At 40.5% G+C, this 20,329-nt stretch overlaps 1 long non-coding RNA gene across 2 annotated transcripts; it reads left to right on the forward strand.

Annotated features, from left to right (window-relative positions):
- Positions 1-1,115: 1,115 nt before the first annotated feature.
- LOC137753663 (uncharacterized) lies at positions 1,116-11,658 on the forward strand. Of its 2 annotated transcripts, XR_011071541.1 has the most exons (6): positions 1,116-1,517; positions 3,853-3,901; positions 5,142-5,264; positions 6,675-6,740; positions 9,709-9,763; positions 11,383-11,658. It is a non-coding gene; the product is annotated as an uncharacterized lncRNA (long non-coding RNA). The 2 variants fall into 2 exon arrangements; XR_011071540.1 differs by lacking the exon at positions 3,853-3,901 and having other exon boundaries at positions 1,120-1,517.
- Positions 11,659-20,329: the final 8,671 nt, after the last annotated feature.

Genomic DNA, 20,329 nt, shown 5'->3' on the forward strand with positions numbered 1-20,329 from the left:
AGCGAGTTGGATACCCGGAATGAAGGCCCCCGACAGAGCCGGATGGATGCCAGCGTCCAGGGCGCAGGGAGTCCGGGGTGACTGTCCCTCTCCGCCAGCAGCAGCAGGTGGGCGAGAGACAGGCCTTGGACATCTGCACGTCTCCGGCCCGGCCTCCCTTCCACCAACTCCCCGCCAGACGGCGAGGGAGGAGGCACTGGGGACCCAGTACTACGGGGGTAGCCTTTCTCTAGAGAGGTAGTGGGCAAGAGCTGCCAGACGGAAAAGCAGCTACATCGGAGTAGGTCTTCGGACTCCACTACACCCCCTCCCGCAATGCCTGGCTGCCTCTTTCTCGGGGCTTTGCATTATCCGCAGCTCGCCCCGCCAGGCCGGTGGTGGTGGAGACTGCGGGTCCTCTTCCCCTTCGCACCCACTCTCGCATCCGCCCACGCTCCACTGCTAACATTGCGGAGCAGTAACCAACCCCACCACCGTTTGTTCAGCGAGGCGCTGGCAAGGCAAACACACACAACCGAGTCACAGGCCGAGCCCTTGCCCACGAAGGCCACACATTTAGAATACAAAACAGACCCTTTGCCTGTCTCTCCACACCGCGCCGCCACAAGCCACAGAAGCACTCGAACTCTGGGACAGACAGGGGCGCTGGTGAACCAGGACAGGGGCTGGCACAGTGTTGGGCACTCCGCTGGGGCCCAGTAGATCGGGGATTTTGTGGCCTTTTATAATGAGGTCACACGGAAGCCGAAGTATGCCTATACACAAAGTTTCCCTCAATGACTCTGACGGGAGAGATACACTTTTATTTCCTGAGCTCCAAACCCTGCACACAAACCCACTCTCCACAACCGCACACTCTCCGCAGCGCGACTTCACGCACGCGCGCTGACTCCTCCCCTCCGTCAGTTCCCTCCAGGCTCCGCCCCTCAGGCGGACGTCCTCCTACAACCGCTCAATCCTCCCGGCCCCATCCCTCCCGGCTTTCACCTCTAATTGGACGCTGGCCTCTATTGGCTCCGCCCTTCGGCGACGTGAGCCCGCTTTCCTCCGAGTAACGGCGCCGAGGGGGCGGGGCTGGGCGGGGCGACGGCGCGCTATTGTCATGGAGACGGGAAGCCGGCGGCGGCGGCGGTGGCGGGAACAGCCAGGCTGAGGTGGCAGCGAGCCGGCCGAGACTGAGGCGAGGCCGAGCGCCCTGGAGCGCGCGGAGCCGGCCAGTGGCGGCCTCTCAGGCAGCCAAGGGGCAGTGTCTTCCGGGGCTCGGGCAACGCCGGGGTGGTCGCGGGGAGTGCCCCGAAGCGTCCCCGCTCTGCTCGCATCGCTCCCGCCTCTCGCGGCCCCTCAGCTCCCCAGCGTCCGCCCCCCGGCTCCGCCCGCCGCCGGCTCCGCCCGCCGCCGCCGCCGCCGCAGCCCTTCGCGCTAAAGGTCGGTAGCGGCCCGCGCGCGCCGCCCGCCGGGGGCTCGCGCCAGCCACGAGGGAGCGTCCGCGGCTCGCGCGCCCGCGCCGTGGAGGAGAGGTGAGCCCCAGGTCCTCCGTGCCACCGCGTACCCGCCCCGTTGCGGCCGGGCTTCCTGACTCTCGAGCCGCGTCCGCGTCCCCTCGTGGACCGGACGGACGCGGCGGTGTCCCGCGCGCCTCCGTGGGCATGGGCCGCGTGAACGTTGGGCGGGCTTCTGGTGTGAATGTCCCCGGGCGGGCGGGCGTGGGCGTGGGCGTGTCCCCTCCATCCACGCGCGGCGGCTTCACCCTCTCGGCTCTCGTCCGAGATTTCTGAAATGCTGATTTCTGAAATGGAGCCGTGGAGGTTTGTGCCACCGAAAATCTGAGTCTGTCAACAGAGACATTCTCATTACATCATCATGCCACTCTGGGCAGCTAAGCAACCCCCCTCACACACACACTATACTTACAACCCCCCCTTCCCCCCCCTCCCACTTCGTTTCTTTCTACTGTCTTCTTTTTGGTGCACGGACTGTAGAGAATCCTGCAAGATACTGAGGCATTTAGAATTTATGGTTCTGTTGCTGTGGTTGTCACCTCCGCTCTGCGTCAAATTTGAGACTCATTTCTTAAGGATGTCTCTATTTTCTGGTTTATTTGCACATTGATGGCTCTGATGCTCGGCTGGCCACGGCCGCCCGGCGTCTGAGATAGACTCGTGTTAATATGTGAAAGGGAAGAGCTGATCATTAGCGGGCAGACGGGATTCAGATAACATCTGGAGGGTTTTCTCCGTTTTCATGTGAAAGCTTTCACGTTTTTGCTGGTAAACTGGAGGTTTTAACTTTTAGTCTTGGTAGCAGTGACGATAAGGATACGTTCCCTTATGTCCACCCGCCCGCCCCCCCCGCCCCTTTTCGTCCTTTATTCATCAGCTTTGCCGTTTGGGAGCCTGCATGCTTTTAGCAGTAGTTTAACTCGTCTCTTGTCACTGAAGCTTTCTCCCCCAGCAGAGGTGGGAGCTAACTCCCTCTGGTTCCAGGTTGCCAAGACGACTCCTTTTCTTTTTTGGCTTACTATTGCATTTGTATCTTTCCGAACATTTTAACTTACACTAGGGATAGGTATTCCCTGATTGTTCTTAATGAAAGACTTTAAAAAAAAATCTAATTTTAAAACTTCCTAAGAGTTTATTAGTTTGTCATGTCTGCACGGATCCTGTGATGCGTAACTCTTAAAATTTAGAGCTTTAAAATAAGATCCACAATTGTACTGTTAAGACGTGGTTGTGGAGCTTGCTCTTCGAGTTTTGGCTGTACAGTTGTCATTGTTTAAATCAAGTGCAAAAGAGGTTATTCCTGTTTATTTAGTGTAATAACTGTTTACAGTTAAAACTTTAAAGACTCATAAAAGTAGATCTGCTGTATTTTAAAGATCTCATCATTCTTGTGGGAGAGACACAACACTGACGCTAGGAAAGGCAACAGATTGCTTCTGTCATATCGCTTTGCTGTTTTGGAGTGTACTTAAAGGATTATGATTGATAAGGCTGTCTTGCCAGAGAATGTTGACACAGGTGTGCATCGTTATCTTAATTAAGATCCTGAGAAAATGTTGTCTATAAAATGGTGACATAAGAAGGGCGGCATATTTCTATACAGTTTTGCTTTTGGAGAATCTAATTGCATAGAAACCTGTCTTTGAGCTTCCAGATTTTGTGAGCACTTTGGCAGCAGAAGTTTTAGAGAGAAATGATAGTTCAATGTTAAGTGTTCTGGCATGTATTAATACTACTTGTGGCTTTTTGGCAATGCCTTTGTCGACTTTCTTTGTGCTTCCATCTTTGTGGAATAAAGGTTCCTGATTTAGAAAGAAACGCATAAATAGCATAGTATATTATTAAGCAGACGTTTATTAGTGTTCAGTAAAAAATATGTAGAGGAAGGCGTGCTTAATGTGCAGAAACAAGATTGTAATAAAAAGGTAAATATATAAGAAATTTATGTCCCTTCACTTTTTTAGAAGACAGTCTCCTAGAATGTTTTAATGATCTAAAACAGTTTCTTTTTTCTTATTGTCAAGTACTTAACTACATTGTTTATGGAATGCCTTGCTTTTATTTCCAGACGTAGAAGAAAACTGTTTTATTTCTTCCAAAATGTGGTTCTGTAAACTTGAATTGATGAGCAAGTGAAGATGGTGCATTTAGACTCTTATTAGTTTAAGGATCTGAATCATAACCTGGATGACCACTGGAATAGTATTACTGTCCTTTGCTTCAAATCTCTGAATACCAAATGCCAAAACAATGGCAGGACGGATGCTGTTGGTTATATTACCCCTTGGCTTTCCCAGCACCTAATACCCTTCAACATAAGTATTGCATTAAGATTTCCCCCCTCTCTTTGTAGCTCATGATTTCCTGGAAGCTGGCTGTCCATCAGTGTGTATGTAAGATGTGTGAGTGTTTTTCTTTAATATTAAAACTCATTGTAGAAAGAGGAAATGAAAGTGGAGGAGGCCATAGGCGTTATGATCGGAGAGGCCAGGTGTAGAGTCACAGCTCATTCGTGACTCCAAGGATAATGAGCTGCAGAGCATTACATGGCAAACTAAAATCAAAGAATGACTGATTTAGATTTGTTTGCTGAAACTAAAACAAGAGCATTAATTTTGAGATAATTGCTTTACTTATCCCCCAACTCCCCTTCAAAAATTTTTTTTCTGGCAGCTAAGATCAACATCCCAATGCTATTATCCATATATTATTTTCAAATTTGATATGCTGTGTTAAAAGAAATGAAATAGGAATATGAGCTAATTACCTGTCATCTGTTTTAATAAGTAACACCAAGTAATTATTAATACATTAATATATAATAATATAATATGTTTTTACAGTATAGAAATCTTGTGGAAAATGTCAGTGTTCTTCAGTTGATAATGTGCAAGTAAATGAGATCATGTAATCCTGAGTGAATTAAACATGTTCTTTAAAACAGATTAGGAAAACAGGATCATATTTTGGAACAGTGTTTTAACTCTGAGATAGCACAGCCTATTTTGTGTGGTAATATCTCAATATCTTTGTGTATTTCCCTTCAGTGTCTACATTGTGTTGGCTCCTGTAGTTTAACATCTTTTTGGTATAAATATTAGCTGTTTTATAGAGAATAATTGTCCTTAATAGAACAGCAGCTGATACAACTCTAAGAAGATGTAAAATCTTGGAATTATTTTTTTCTTGTTCAGTAATGACTCTGGTTTGCTTTCGTAGCACTACTCTGGAGTGTGATACTCATGACTTATTTCTGCATAAATCTGCAGTATTTTATAGCTAGAGTATACCTGAGCACCAATTTAGCTTGGCAAATTAACTTAGATGCTTCAAAATTGAAAACCAGTATATTCAAATGTAGTTAAAGTTTAAATCTTTATTAGTAAGGATGCACTTAACATTTGTTCAGGAGAATAGAATATAATTTTCTCCTGCAGTTGTCATTTATGTAATCCATTTTTCTAGCCTTTTCTCAGGCTAATGATATTCCACACCTTGATACAGTCTTTAGTTGTTTATTTGCGATAGTATAGAGTGATACCTTGGAGAAAATTAGATTAGATATTCATATCTAATATCCCAAAAGTATTTAACCAGACTTCTGTGTTTCCTTAAACAGAATCGTTTCCATTTTCTGTGCAGGTTTTGAGTATGATGTTTCCGTAATACATTTGGATGTTTTCAGCTAAGCTCACTTCTGAACTATGGGGTTCCTCCAAATGTTGACTGAAATTTGTCCTTGTGCACCCCCAGGCTCATCTGCAAGTGAGTGTCTGCACAGTTGTGCTTGTGTGTGGAGTAAACCCAAAATAGCATCAGCGTTTGTTTTACCAAAGTATTTGTATTGGAAATAGGGATAGTCTAAGTACAGAATGTAGAGAATGTCACTTGAGGCCTTTGATTATTAAAATTTTACCAGTGCATTGGTAAGTAGGAAAATTTCTGATTCATGGAAATGCGCTTAAAATGCATTTATTTTTTAATGTTATCATCGGATAGTGAAATTTATGAACTCAGTGCTTTTCGTAAAAATCAAGACTAAAGTTATGATATGTTATAGAAATAGGAGTATTATTTAAAGGAAATAATGTTTATATCAAATTACAGTTTTTGATTATTTTCATTGCCCCAGTTCTTTTAAGAATAAACTTAGAGGGAGTATCAGCTCTAGTCATGGGTACTAAACTCTTTTAAAAGGACAAAGGATATCCAGGTGTGCACACAACTTGTCACTTCTCATCAAAATAGGGGCTGCTGAGTACAAGCAGATGAGAAAAGCTATGAGAAAAAAAAAATACTGTGCAGAATATTTGTGTTGCCTAGTGGGGAGAGCAAGTACTGGATTTAGTGATAGAGAATATTTTCTTAAGTAAAAAAGATGGTTGGATGACCAAAAAAAAAAAGCTAACTCTACAGAAGGCAACCCTAGTACAGCCTGCAGTAGAATAAGTGCTTCTCTGTGGATACCTTCAAAGGCATTAAAGTGATTTTTAATGTTATATAATTGTTTTTACGTAACACACTTGTGTTCTCCTATCACTGATTGGGCGTTATGGGGCTTCATGTATGACCAAGAGCTGAAGCATTACAGTGACTTAGGAAACACACAAATATGAAGAAAATGTTAAACAGTGAGCAATCTGATTCCTCTTTGTTTGCCTTTAAGCTTAGTTTTTGGGGTTTTTTTTTGGGTTTTTTTTTGGTTTTTTAACCACATGTAAACTTGTTGAATTTTAAAAACAGGAGGATTAGATTTTTTTTCCCTCCTAAGGATGAATTTAGGAAAAATCTAAACATATATGCAAATTGGTTGAGTTTTATATCTGGTATTAGCCAAAATTTATTATGAAGATTCATATTTATTTCTTATATATTAATGGTATTCAAATGTATTAAAACTGATAGCTCTTTTATATAAAATAGGTGTGTGAGGGGGGTTCCCCACTCTTGAAAATATGAAGGAAAGCATGTCCTTTCAACAGTAATAGGTTATGGTTGATTAATTGAGAAGGTTATACTAAATGTTCTCTAGTGGAAATGGCTAGAGTATGCTTTTTGAGAACTATATCATTCAGGAATAAAATCAATTGAAGTATTGGTAATTAAATTGTAATTCAATGAAGGAACGAACTGGTAGGGAAGATGAAGCTAACTCTTGCTGTTTTTCTCTTGAAGAATCTACAGTCCATAATGGAGCTACTGTACTGGCTATTGGAAGAAGGAGATTCTGAAGATAGGGAGGTAATATTATCTCTTTGAAAAGAATACTTTCCTCTGTAATCCTGTGCCTTTATTACATATAAGAACTTTATCTAGTAGAGAGCAGTTTCTTTAAATTTGGGGTATGGAAACAATCTGATTCTCCTGTGTTGAGTTTTCGAGCTCCTCCTCCTGGGGTAATAGGCTATGTTGGGAGAGCTGAGAAATCTCATCTAGGCATACTCAGCACCCTTAAAATAGCTTCTTTCTGAGAATTAGATCTGTGATGGTGGCCTACCCCGTTCTAGTAGATGTCATTTTAGCTTGTGGTCGATGCGCAGGCACTGAGCACGTTGCTGAGCTGTCCTCATTTACCTCTCCGGCTTTGTTGCCTTCTCTGGGGGAACGTGCCCTCGGCAGGGTGGTTTACTGCCAGCCACCAGCCAGCTCTGAGTGGGAGACTTGCTGGTTGACAACTGGTGCCAGGGCTCTGCCAAAGAGCTCACCAGGCCCAGCCTGGGCTGCTCTAGCGCACTGGAGGCCAGGAGCTCCCACACACGGGTTCCTTCCCTAGTTGTCAGCTTTAGGTCCCTTTCCATTTTTTGTGTAATCCTAGGCTATGGGTAATACTTTCCGTTTCCTCTCACTAGGTTGGCTTGTTGCTTTCTTTGCAGCTGTTGCAGGGATTCACATGGAATGGAGGACTGTTTTATTCTGGATGAGATCTTTGATCATTTCCCCACATGCTTTTCCAGTTTCAGAAACCTAATGCTGGTGTTAAAGAATGAATCTAAGATTCTTGAACAACAAAAATGAAAAATGAAAAATCTGTGTCAATAAGAAAAGCTTCCATCTTTTCATGCTATGTTGCTACATTGTCCATGCAAGTTAAATTAAAAACAGAGTCAAACCCTTTTATAAATTATCAATCGCTATGTCTAAGAATGTTTATAAAGGCTTAAATTGTGTAATGGTATTTATATCATTTTTGTTCCTTTTTAAGAAAAATGATATACTTTTCTAGTCATCAAAAATACTCCCTGAACTATATCTATGGAGGGATATTAATGTAATAATAAAGGGCTTTATGATGTCTAATTATGTAATTGGGAAATTGGTAAGCAACAGTAGTAGCTAAAATCAGTTTCTTCTATTAAAGAGCTAGTATACATTTAAAAACAAAAACCTTCAAGAAGGAGACTCTTGAATCTTTAAATTATATGATGTTTTTGGTTAATACAACAGGAAGAGGAAATATACTAATCTCAGATTCTTTCATTCTTGCCTAGGTAGAGGTTGGAAGCAGCTGAGGAGCTATTAACATGTAGCCTAGAAAAAAAATGATATAAAAGCGATTACTTGGAAGGCAGTTTACATTTGCAGAACAATTCAATATTATGTCCTTGACCAACTTTTACACTTCATATACTTGGGTTATTACTCTAGCTTTTAAAATATCAATCTATGGTGTAGCTTGTGTATGGAATGCAAGGGTGTTTTTGAATTGACTAGGTCTTGCTGGTCATTCTAAAATGTGCTACAGTATTACAAAGTTGAAATGTAATATTTATTAATAGAAGGAAAATATAAAATTTAATATCTGGGCAACTGTGACCTTTAAACCTACTTTAAAAGTATAATCTTGACATCTGTGACACTATTTTTTGTCTTTGTTATATAGATAGAATTATGGATATTCTACAATCCAAATGATTTATTTATTAATTCCAAATTTTGTTCTCTATAATGGACTTTTAAAATAAAAAGAATACGTGCTTTAGTCATGGACTAATTTATTAAGCATTAGTACACAGAAAAGCAGCCTTGATTAATTTAAAACTGTGAAAGGGGGCAGGTAAAACTGTTTTCGGCTGAAATTTACTAATGCAGTAACCATTTAAATTAAATGTTTGTTAACGTAATAGTGATGGCATTTTCTCCTCCTCCTCCTTGTGGTTTTGTCCAACTAGATGTTACAGTGGCAGTTGCGCTGACTGTTAAGTGTTTAAATGATGACACCATTATGTGAAGTGATTTTGAAATGAGAGATCCCAGCCAAGAATTACATCTGCTCCCATCTCCTTCAAATCATACTCTCTGGCAGTACAGATTATGATTGATTTGTTTGTGACAGATTGCAGGAAACAGTCATTGATTTTTCAATATTTTACCTTAAAATTATTTACAGTTGTAACCATGGGGAGGTATTTCCATGGGCTGTCAGCCCCTGAAAGACTAGGATAATATTCCCTGCTCTCTGACAAGACAAATTACCTGTAATGAGTGCAGTAGCTGAAGGGTATACTTTTATTTTAAAATATGTCAATAACCCCAGTGACTAAACGAATATTGATTTAGCATAATGAAGCCTGAGTAATGTGAAAATGAGCTTTTTCAAGGAGCATGGTAGACTTTCTTTTTAGCTGGTTGTAAGAAGCTTTTCATTCTTTTCAACTAGCTAGTGGAGATAAGGAGTTTTATATGCAAACCATCAGGAATGACAGTGTTGTTTGTGATAACCAGGGTCCAAATATTTTGCCCTTGCTTTTATCGATTCTTTTTCAGATCTTGTTTGGAGTCTTACTTTCAGTCATAGGATAGCTACTGATTTGCTGGCTCTTATCTTTAACCAAATTAATGTATTTACCATTTCAGCATATTTTGCGTTAGAACCTCTGGTACTGAATATTAAAATATTAAGTCTATATACCATCATTTGTAGATGACATAATAATTATCTTAAGACATTTCAAATGGGTCTATTGTAGTATTTAACGTGCTGTATGTTATGGTAGAATAATTCCTAGTCCCTGGACATCAGACTGCTTTCAGTGGGAATGAAGATTAATTTACTTAAGCCCTGATATTTTAGGCATCATTGCATGTTTTCATTTTTGTCAGACTTCCCCCCACCCTTTTCAAATATAACTTTTTAATGGATTAAGATCGCAATACATAAGGTCCTTCAAACAAGAATGATAATAAAGTAGTATATTGCTTTATTTTATAGTTCATCAAGAAGCCAAAGATCTTATGCCGGACTAAGTATCTCCATATCTAACTTGGTAAGGAGAAAATAGGGTAAACAATGCCTATAATATATAGTAGAAAAGTCAGTATTTGAAGATGTCTAACTTGTATTCCATGGGAACCTAACGTATTTTATAACTAATAGTAATAAAATTTTATTGAAAGCAATAGGTACAGTTCCTTTAGAAATTAAAAATGAGTTATGATTTAAAGAAAATTCAGACGGCTTTTTGTGAGTGCTAGTTGTTTTGTAGCATTGCGTTGGAAATGTTGCAATGAAATGAAAAATATAAACATATCTTTGAATGGAAAATAGGATAGACTCTAGAACAAAAAATTATCGTTTTATTTTTTCCCAGGAATTTGCCTGAGGGCGTGACACAGATGATCTCTGTTACTCGTCTTAGTTGTGTCCTGCAGTAAGCCGGATGCTTTATAAAATACTGGTCCCTTGGTTTCAAATGCTGTAAGATTTTAGTTCTCCATCACCCCCTCCCCCCAATTTTTTCCTTTTTCCTATAAAGGACCTTTGAAAATAGAAATATAAAGGTTGCACTATCATCACGTATGAAACTGGTAGCCCAATTTCTTCAACCGTTAATTTGGTTTATAGTTTTCTAAGTTGATATTGTATCCTTAGAACTTATCTATGGTTAAGGCCTATCTATAGATACGCCCTCCAGAAAAAAATGAGTATAGATTTTTTTCCTCAATAGTTTTTTTAAATGAAGCGTATTTTCTTCATACAAATCTACGTTAAGGCAAACATCTATATTGTTGTTTAGTTTATTTTGGAGTAAAATAATAAATGTATATGATAAGTACCTCCTGACCCCATCATTTAGTTTAAACCTATCTGTTCATTTTATAGTACATGTGCAGAACTATTTACGTGAATAAAAGTCAATAAATACGTAGATAAAGTAAAGCTTTTTCTGGGGAAATTATTCTCTTTTGGATACTCTGCCCTTTTCCATTTCTTTTCTCCCCTTGGAAAAAAAGTATCTTGCCCTTGTTCTCCTTTAGGGAAAAACTATTTAGATAAAGTGTTTTTAAATCATGCAAGTCATTGCCTGGGGTTGGTTAAAACATTTACTTTTTTGAAAAGGAGAAAATGCCCCTGTTTTAAAAATCTTTCTTGTATTTGTATCTGTTAAGATAAACAGTTTACTTTGATACGGTACATACCAATCTACTTAGTTAATTTTTTTTCCAGAATTCATTTTACTGTGCTTGGTCTGACCTTCTATGATAACTTAATATAGGAACAAATTAGCATATAATTCTATTTTCCATGTGACCTCAACCAGTTGCAGAATTGTACTGCCACTTTTGGGGCGCAGTTCGATAGTTTATGTAGACTGTAGCATTTTTAAGTGTTTGCAAATGTTCAGTGCATCCTGCCTAAGGTGTTACCGAAAATGTTTAAAAGTAAGCAGTTAGAGGAAGTACTCACCCCTATTCCTAAGGTATGAAAATGCCTCCTAAAGGTAGCATTTTAAATTAGTGTGCATAATTGATTAGTGATTTGTCTTTCTCCCGAGCATAAAGCAACAGGGCAAAGTTAAGTGAGGTTGGTGAAGTATAAGAAGATATTAGGGACTGATGGTGACAATGATCATGGCAACTAAATGGATTTTTTTTTTTCTTTTAGATTCAGCTATCAGTCTGAAATTTCCTGTGGTCTGTTCAGTCTAGATGCAAAGGCCATGGAAAAATCAAGTGCTCAAGTGGTTTAAATATGTTTTGGATGTTCTTATTTATAGATTACAGTATTTTTCCACTTAAAATCCACAGTTGTCATGCAGAAGAAGGTTGTGCCCTTCTAGATCACCAATTTTATTTGACGTGCTTAGCGTTGTAGTGTATTACCAAATGCTATCTGTTTTAATCAAAGTATAGAAAAAATAAAATCAATTTTATATGTTGACTTTTTTTCTAAAACGACTTTATTGGATTGAATGAATGTTTATACCTGAAAAAGAGTGTTCCAAAAAAAAAAATCACATTCTCCAACATAGCAATTCTGGCAATCTGATATCATTAGGATAGGTTTAAAATCACTTTCTAATGTGACTGTATTATATTTATGGGAGAAAAAAGACTTGAAAGGTATCCTTATATATATTTTAATTCTCTATATTAGTCCCTCTGGAATAGAACATTTTCTTCTCAAAAAATCTATCAGCTCAACTCAGATACAAGAAAAAAATCATAACTGGCAGAGCATTTGTTACGTGTTTGAGCATTTGTTACGTGTTTGAGCATTTGTTATGTAAAGAAGGCTGACATCCAGTCTTTCCCAGAGTTCGTACATTTGGGGAGACTGAATAATGATGGTTTGCCTTGCCATTGGGAAATTCCTTGTTGTGGCCTTTGTGGTGGCTGTAGGAAAATGGAAGGATTCCTCTGTGGCAGGCAGGCCTCTGGCTTCTGTGGTGTGAACACTGTCAAGGGGTATGTCTCACTAGAGGTAGCCCTCAGCGAGGGAACTGGGGCGATTCACAGATGCTGATGACACTCGAAGAAGCAGTTGTGAGTGACTGTTTTGTAAATGACCCAGTTCGTACTTCATCCACTTCTGTAGTTTTTACAAAGAAAGTGCTATGATAAATTCTTAATCTCAGGTCTCCATATGGCACAGTAAATTTATTAGGCTAGAGTGTTTCTTTTTTATTTTTAATTAAACTTAGTATTTTGAGATCATTATAGATTTCACATGCAGTTGTACTAAATAATGGAGAGGTCCTTTGTACCCTTTACCTAGTTTCCCCAAATAGTATGGTGTATAGTACAATATCACAACGTGGACATTGGCATCAGTACAGCCAAAATACAGAACATTTCCTTCACCACAAGGATTCCTTGTGTTGCCCTTGTATATCCATAGTTGCTTCTCTCCTGCTTCCCTTCCTTAACCATAGCAACCACTAGGCTGTTCTCCATTTCTATAATTTTTTCTTTTCAAGGATGTTATATAAATGGAATCATATGGTATATAACCTTTTGGAATTGACTTTTCTCACTCAGCACAATTTTCTGGAGATTCAACTTGAATATTTCAAGTCTGTTCTTTTTATGTTTGGGTAATATCCCATGGTATGGTTGTCCCACAGTTGGTTTAACCACTTACCAGTTGAGACTTCAGGGTTGTTTCTGGTTTTTCACTATTACGAATAAAACTGCTGTAAACATTTGTGTATAGATTTTTGAGTGAACATAAGTTTTCATTTTCCTGGGATAAATGCCCAGGAGTGCGATTGTGGGTCATATGATAATTACAGAGAGCATTTCTTTTTAAGACTAGAATTGATTTTGTGTGTATGGAAGGGGAGACAAAGAGGACATCTACATTTTTGTGGTATTTTTGCTTTAACTGGATTTGTTTATGATTTCAAAACATGCAGACTATCTTAAATAACTTGTAGCTAGATATCAAAAAACAGTTTGTCCACAACCTAGATTTTGTTCTTATTTTTAGAGAAATATTTTTGAGAAAAAATTACTTTTTGGGGGGGTAAACAATTTCCGTGTAAAGGAATAAAGGTAGACATACACTATAGAAAAGACGCTGCAAAGCTGACAGGTTACTTGGGGAAATTTTCCGAGTGTTAATAGAGAGACGTGACGTTCAAGGACATATTATAGTAGTTTTTCAATTGGAAGACTCTAGCTTTTGTCACTACCATGTTGCCTGTAGTTTTTATTTGTAGAATGAATTCATTATCTTTACAATTTGTGTTCAGCGGTATTGCGTTCAATGTCCATCTAATTCAACTCTATGCACTTAGGAAGAAAAGAAGGAAATAAAAAACTACCAGTATCTTTTCTAGTACGTGGCCCCGAAAAGGCAACTATTGATACTTTCCATGATGCTTAATGGAAGAAACAGCTCTGTTCCCAACCCTGGTGGAAATTATACTGTTATACTTCCTGAGAGGCAGGTATGAAACCGGCTATGCTGTATTTTGGGAGAGACTTGCTGAAAGGATTTTCAAGGATAATTTTTATTCTGATTTTCCACCGTGTATATTGACTTTAGAACTCGTACTGAAGATGTAGCTCCATTTCTTTTTTAGAAACATCGGATGCCTTTAACTGGTTACAATAATCCTTCTAACAAAAGTCAATATTTTAAATCTTTGACCTTTTTGAGTGAGGCCCTAGGCCCAGGGGAACCCCAATCTTGCAATTCTTCTAAATATAGTTAATCTTTAGCCTATTATGGTCATGACCACAGTGATTATAAATGACATAAGATAATAAAATAGTCCTTGCCCTTAAAAGTGACCTGGACAAAAGATACTATGGACATATAGAATCTTTGAATACCAGTCGTCACTCATCAAGAAGCAGCTAGGGAAGCATCTCCTGTCTAGCACTGATAGGAACTGGGACCCTAACAGTAAAGAAGAGCAATACAGGCCCTGATCCCTTTGCGGGGTTCTCAACGGCTCTTAGATTGGGGGGGTGGAGACAGGGAAGAAGTAAAAAGAAACTGGGATAGAGTCCAACGTGATTATGTGTTACTAGAAATCCAGAGCCTTCGGAATTTAGGAGAGAGACTAGGAAAGCTGAAACTGCTGGAGCAGGCCTCACAGAAAATGGTGGGCTTGAATTGGGAAGGAGCATGTATGTGACACAGAGAAGGAGGACATCAGGAGCAGAGGGAAATGAGCTGCAGTGTGGTCTGTTGGAAGTGAGGTGCAATCTGGTCTGGTCATCAAAATAGTATGTGACTGCCCCAAAGTGTACTTAACAGCTTCCTATGTTTTAGGAACTCACCAGAAATGTGGCATGCTTTCTTGAAGAGTAATATTTGAGTTTTAATATGTATATTTGAGTGAAAAAACAAATGGATACTCTTCTTCTTAAAGCTAGGACTTGGAAGTAGTTTTTAGGCTATGAGGCTCAGTATGTGTGTGTGAATGTGAAAAACAATCTTACTTTCCTCCATTTGTGTTTGATAAGGAATAAGATATTTTGTACCTTTATGATGCCTTAAATGCATAATCTGTAAGACTATAATACTTTAAAATGTTTTATTTTAGGCTTAAAAGAAAAGAACTTAAAGTTCTTTTAGAAGAGCTCCAAAGTTAAAACTGCAAGATCACATATAGTTAAAAGTTACATGAAGAATACATTTAAAAAAAAAAAAAGAATACATTTGTAAGATGGTACATAGAGCTGATGGCTTTACTAAGGAACTATTTTGGGCACCCTAAGAAAATACAGGCATTTCTGTGCATTCTTTTCAAGTGTTCAAGGTAGTAAGAGAGCTGGGAGCCTTTTCTAAATATACATCCAATTTTAGAAGGCTAAAGTAAGAAGCGCTAATATGCCTGAGGCCCTTAAGTCGGGAACTTGGAAAAAGGAAGCCACCTAAGGGACTACCAGAGTTTCTTTAAATTTATATAAATCATAGATTTGATCAACGTGGTTATAAAAGACATCAAAATTAAGATACTCAGGATTTTATGTGTAATAATGCAGATTCCAGTGCCCCCAACTATACGCATTGCCAATGAGGAGGCCAAAATGAATTGTGTTTTAGGAAAGTGCTACATTAGGTGGGCGACTTAAAACTTCTGAGTATGTATAATGAGCCAGCACTGTGGAATCATCTTGTAATACTGTTTATCTAGCAGTTTTAAAAAAAAGAAAAAAGAAAAGAAAAGAAAATGATGCTATTTTAGACAGTTAAAAAAATTTTTTTTTACAAATATTGCAAATCATAGGTTGGTTACCACTAGACTTCCTGACTCTGCTGTGATTGCTGTATTCTCTGTATATTCTTTTAAAATACGAGGCACTTTATAATTTTGTCTATAATTGTTTATATATATTTTCTCCACAAAATGTTTTTAGAACAACTTACTGCTAAATTACCTTAACCTACCTGCCATCTTTAAACTTTATGTATGAATATACTGAAGTGTCAGTTGCAAGACACATTAGCAGACTATTTAATTGTTTTTTCCAGGAGTCTTTTTATTCAAAACACCTTGCAAACTCCATGCATAAAAGTAGCAGGCAGCTTCCACTTGCAGGCTTTTGAAGCTGGAGAAGATGTGTTTTTCACGTGAAGAAACTTGAGTCCCAGGAAGATGAAATGCCTTGCTACTAAGTGGTAATAAGGATCTTTTGACTCCACAGCAAATGCTGCCATCTTGAAGATGCTTGTCCCCAGTTCTGGAAATTCAATCTGCAGATGGTTGTATCACATCCCTATTCTTCATAATATTTTATTCTATACACATCAGAAATAAATGTCTACTTGCCATCTGTACACGTCATACAAACATTTTGTCATCCAGTATGGGTACAAGTAACAAGTTAAAGTATGTTAATCTCAGAACTGAATTTTAACCAATAGAATGTTCCATGTATTCATTACTATTTATACATACCTGCTGGGTTTTAACATTGTGATAAACCCAGGGAATCAAATATGAATAAAATATGTTCCCTGAATTCATCAATGTGGGCATTGGGCTCAGGCATGGAGATGAAATGGTGAACAGCATGCAGTGTTTACCTTTGTGGAGCTTGGAGCTTAGCATCTATCCTGGCTACAGAGACATAAACAGACCATTTCAGCACAGCACGGTGAGAGGGAAAGGCCAGGTGCCATGGGACCCCAGGGGCAGAGTCCCCAGCCAAGCCTGACGGAGGGTGGGCAAAGTCAAGGAAGGCTGCCCGGAGGAGAGGGGCATTGGGGTTGAGCCTTGAAGGAAGAGGGAGCAAAGAAATACAAGGGAGAGCGTGTGCCTTCAGGAGTCAGCAAGGAGTTTGAAAGAAGCAGGAGAGGTGCGTGCGGAGTTTAGAAGGAGAGATGAGAGTAATCAGGGGCCAGGCTGCAAAGGGTGGTTTATACGCCCATGAGAGCAGCTTGGACCTCATCTTACTTTCACCTGACCAGCTCTGCGTTGTGGAGGTATCATGTTTGGTGGCAGCATGGGGAGTACACTGGAGACCAGCAAGACTGGTGGTGAGAGACTAGTTCGGTGGTTTTTGCAAGTAATTGTCCAGGGGTGAGAATAGTTGCGGGAGCCAGGGGAAGGAGAGCTGTCGGTGGATTGATGGGAGATACTAAGATGCTAGAAATTAAAGGACCTGTGGCTGACTGGTTACATATGGGAGTAAAGGAAAAGCCTGTCAACGAGGGCGTCCAGAAGGCTGCAGCAGTTAGGTCATGGTAGTGGTGTTTTGAGACAGGGAACCTAGGAGAAGGAAGTCTAATGGGAGGAAAGACAGTGTGGGCTGAGCAGATGGTGAGATGCTAGTAGAATATCCAGGGGATTTGGAACTCACGATCTAGTAGCAGGCAGGGAACACAATCTCTTCTTTCATATCCGTTCGTTTTCATTTCTCTGAAAGGCACATTTCTCCAAAAATGTGTTTTCTTTCATTATTAAATGTTGTTTTCCTTTTTTTCTTGTGTGACACAGCTGTAATGGTCCTGTGAAAAGCAAGTCTGAGATGAACCGTTCAATATTATTGGGCAGCGTTTGTTTTTAAGAAAAGATGGGGTTCAGAAGGATACGAAGGAAGGAAAGTGAAAGAATATCCCTGGCTATAGCTGTCCCCTAAACCGTTCAGTGGATTAAGTATACTCAATTTCATTTGTGCAGAGGGATTTAAAGATAGAGAGGGAGGGGCAAAACATTTCCAGGAAAAAAGCACTGGAGAATATTTTTGTTTTTAGACGCTTGGTGAGTTTGGATTACAACATATGCTTAAGTGATTAGTAAGTAACATTATCTGGATCATGTTACTTCCCACATTCACCCACAAGTCCTTACTCAGCATGTACTGGGTACTGGACAGTGTTGGCCATCGAGTAGAGACCATAGTGGGCATGGTCCTTCCCTCACAGAGTTTATAGTCTAGCTGGAGGGTTATAAATCCTGAAGGTAGCTTTTTATGATATTTCTGTCCATGTTTGTTTAATATAGTTAACATACATTGCGAGGACAACTTGTGACTCTCAAATCCTATAAAAATGAACATTTATGCCTCCAGAGGGCACTGCCATGTTCACAGGAGGAAGAAAAAGAAAGGATTCAGGCTGCCTTGACTTTCCATCTGTTGAGGTGGGGCTAGTTGGAATTGTTCCTCAAATCAGGGGACTGGAGCACGTGTGGACAGTAGTTGCTGGCTATTCCTGAGTAGCTAAGAAATGGAGTTGTGACTTGCTTGCTCAAAAGGGTCAACATTCCCCACCAGAGTGGTACATTTGTTACAGTTGATGAACCTGTATTGACACCATCACCAAAGTCCATAGTTTACATTAAGGTTTACTGTTGGTGTTTTATATTCTGTGGATTTGGACAAATGTGTAATGACATGTATCCACCATTAGAGTATCGTACAGAGTAGTTTCACTGCCCTAAAAATCCTCTGTGCTTTGCTTATTCATCCTTTCCTCTCCACTAACCCCTGACAGCCATTGATCTTTTTACCGTCTCCATAGTTTTGCCTCTTCCATCATGTCATACTGTTAGAATCATCAAGTTATTTAGCCTTTTCGGATTGGCTTCTTTTAGTTAGTAATATGCCTTTAAGGTTTCTCTCTGTCTTTTCATGGCTTGATAACTCATTTCTTTTTAGTGCTGAATAATATTTCACTGCATGTACCAGAGTTTTTCCATTTACCTAATGAAGTGTATCTTGGTTGCTTCCAAGTTTTGGCAGTTATGAATAAAGTGGCTGTAAACATCTGTACGCAGGTTTTTGTGTGGATATAAATTTTCAGCTCCTTTGGGTAAATACCATGGAGTGCTATTGTTGGATCATATGTAAGAGTATTAAGTTTTATAAGAAGCTGCCAAACTGTCTTAACAAAAGTGGCTGTATTGTTCTGCATTCCCACCAGCAAGGAATGAGATAGACCCGTGATTAGGTCTCTGTCTTTTAATGAGCCTGCTGCACCTCTTGTCTGAGCTTCGCACTCCTCAGTCTCCCGCCCCCTTAGGTAGGACAAGGTGGCTAGAGCGGGCTGCAGTTACATATTTCCCTTCCTCCCTGCGGAAGGCTGTGGCCAGCTGGAAGTGGGTATTCCTTTTCCTTCAGGTCAGTTAGGCTCTGGTAAAACCCTAGCAGGTTAGGCTCTATGAAAATAGTTTCTCCTGAGAGCAGACCTTGTTAAGAAGAAAGCTCTGGCACGTTTCAAAAATGCTTCCTTTTCCCCTCCCCCTGCCAGAAGCATGAGGGGATTTTTCCTGGATGTTCACTGTGTGAGGACCTGGTTGAGCTCCTGGAGGTGAAACTCACGAAAGGGTGGGAACTCCCTGTGACTGGGCCCCCCTGGAACTTTTGCCTTCAGGGTTGTCCACACTGAGCCTCCAGCAACTGGGCAATTACAGTTCAGGTTCTCCCACCCTGCCATTGGCTCCCATGGAGGTTTCTGCTTACGGGTTTCTGCTCTAGTGAGTTGTGATTTGCTGTACTCATCTGTCTCTCACTCCAGCTTTAGGGGCAGAAGTTTGCCCTGTAACCGCACTTCCCTTATGGATCTCACGAGATTGGCTGATTTTTCAGTTTGTTCGGTATTTTACTTGTTTTAGATTGGAGTTGGTGACATCTAAGCTCCTTACGTGTTGGACCAGAAACCAGAAATCCACAAACATTTATCAGCCTGTGACAAGATAAATACCAAATAATAAGAGAAAGCATTTAGAAACTTACATGGCGATTTGACTTGGCCATGATATCCGAGTGCACGATTTTATATTTTACAAAAATATTGGTCTGCAGAAGATTGGAAATTAGAAGCAAAACAAAAAGACAACAAACGATTGGCCCTTCACTACAGATAGGTGGAGAAGCATGGAACTGGGAGGCAGTCAAGAAAATGATGATTGGGGATGGGAATTATACCACTTTATCAGTTGTCCAGAATGTGCTCTGAGATTCCAGGGGAAGAAAGTCAAACTGCTTGGAGTGCAAAGAAAAGGGTGATTAGGGCCTTTCAGAGTGGCTGTGCTGGGCAGGATACAGTGGCGTCTGGGAGAGCATAGACATCCTTCACCCCCCACCTACCTCGCCCCTGCTGTCAGAGTGATCTTCCTAACATGGAGATCAGATCATGTCACCCCCCTTGCTTAAAGTCTTTAGAGACACCTGCCTAACGCTCCTCAACTTCTCAGCACCATTCCCGAGGCTGCTCCCCACCTGACCAGAGGACCCCTCTCACGTCGTTTTCTACCACTCCAGCCTGTGACCCTTCTCTCCAGCAGCTGGTTTTCCTGGAGTAGATCGCGGCGTGCACTGCCACCTCAGTCATGCGTGTGCAGCAACTACGCATCTGCGGCCTCTTCTGTTGGGAAGGCCTTCCCTCCTCTCACTGTTCTCTGGTGAAATCCCACATATCCTTTAACATCATCCTCTTGGGGGTTCTCCTGCATTTGATGTCAAATGCACAGGTGAGGCGGGCCCAGGTGCTCAATCAGTGTGGGGTGAGTGTGGAGCTGGAAGGGAAACTTACAGATTCTGCTACATTTCTGATGATTTCATGTGCTTGTGTGTCTTCTTTGGGCATCTCACAACTGGAAAGGGGGATGTGTTTCAGGCCATTAGGTAGGAGCAATTACCAAATA

Source organism: Eschrichtius robustus, chromosome 19 (genome assembly GCF_028021215.1).
Source record: "Eschrichtius robustus isolate mEscRob2 chromosome 19, mEscRob2.pri, whole genome shotgun sequence".
NCBI classification, from domain to species: Eukaryota; Metazoa; Chordata; class Mammalia; order Artiodactyla; family Eschrichtiidae; genus Eschrichtius; species Eschrichtius robustus.